Below are 1600 nucleotides of genomic sequence, written 5' to 3'. Positions count from 1 at the left end.
TAAAGCGCATCAGTATGTAACAATTGAACGTTATTTATCTAATTTCAGATCAAAACAGAGGAAAAATACCCAGCAGTTCCAGACACCCCCCTTTTTCGATTTTCTTAATGAAGTATTTGTTCCACCCTGAACCTGCACATTTGCGAGAATCAAACCTCCTCTTCCCCGAAATCCAATGGCAGAGTACGTATTAATAAATTATTTGTGCAGAGGTTATTTTGGTGAATATTTTGTGGTCAGATTCCCAAGGCTGAGGATGAATACGTATTACTAAATGTTAAAGGTTATTTTGGTGAATTTTTTGTGGTCTGATTCCCAAGGCTGATGATGAAATTCGAATGATATCCCGATCCCCCATTCCTTTACTACTGTTTATCAACGATAGTTCCTTTCGTCTACCATCCATGATTGGAATTCATTTAAAAGACTTCCCCCTCAACAAATTCTTTCAAACGCAATCTTAAAAGCCGGTTTTTTTTTCTCTATCAAATTCAGCCCCAGTTTACTTTGGTGCCGGAGATGAGAAAGAGAACATTTTATAAACTCCAATTCGTCTTAATTGCAGCGGTTTAAATGCTGATCTTTTTAAAATTAATTTAATTTCCAATCCTTTTTGCAGATGTGGCTACCATAATGAAAACTCATTTTTCAATAAAATATTTTTAAACTAAATTTGATGTTAATAATTATAATGATGAGATCTTGGACAAGTTCGAATTTGCCTATCTTTCGATGAATGTTTTTTTGAGTTATTGCCCTTGCTTTATGAAAAACGCGTCAAAATGCGTTTGTGAACACATTAGAGATTACAGTTTTCATCAGATTTAAATTAAATTTGGTATGATCATTTATAATGATGAGATCTTCGTCAAGATTGAATTTGAAAATTTTTCGATCAAAGGAAATTGATTTCGGGGAAGGGACGATATGATTCTCCCAAATGCATAGGCCTAGGGTGGAGCAGACACTTTATTTAGAAATTAGGATTAAGGGTCTTGATATTGGGTTTTCTTCTGTTCTTATTCTGATCCGAAATTAGAAAAAATAACTCGCCCGATGGGCGAGAAGTATAGTATCTGTTATGTACTGATTGTTTTTAGTTTACTATGAACAATATTATCATTTAAGTTCTTATTTTTTGAATATGCAACTATCATTTTCTGCTTATAGACATGGGGGAATTTCTCTTGAAGGCTCTTATAGTGGGCATGAACTATCTTGCTTGCTCGATTGCTGGTTGTATTAAACGGGACAACAAAGGGTGCTATGCCTACATTATGATGAATATTTAGTCCTATAGGTCTTGCTGTATTCAATGTCTCAATCCAATGGGCCTCCCTAGATTGACGGAATTTGGTAGTTTCATCTTCGGGCAAGTCAATTTCTATACGCTCAATTGGGATTAGGGTGAGATCGTCTATTGAATGGTCGTCGAGGTTGAAATGATTAGAAACAGGCTTGTCTTTCTTTAATTTGATGTCTGACCTATGAGCATTAAAGCGAGTTCGTAAATTATTCTTAGTTTCTCCTACATATTGTTTGGGGCATTTCTTGCATGAAATTAAATATATTACATTCGAATGTTCACATGTTAGATGTT

This window comes from Lottia gigantea (assembly GCF_000327385.1).
Source record: "Lottia gigantea unplaced genomic scaffold LOTGIsca_109, whole genome shotgun sequence".
Classification (NCBI taxonomy): Eukaryota; Metazoa; Mollusca; class Gastropoda; family Lottiidae; genus Lottia; species Lottia gigantea.
This window is presented reverse-complemented; position numbering follows the sequence as displayed.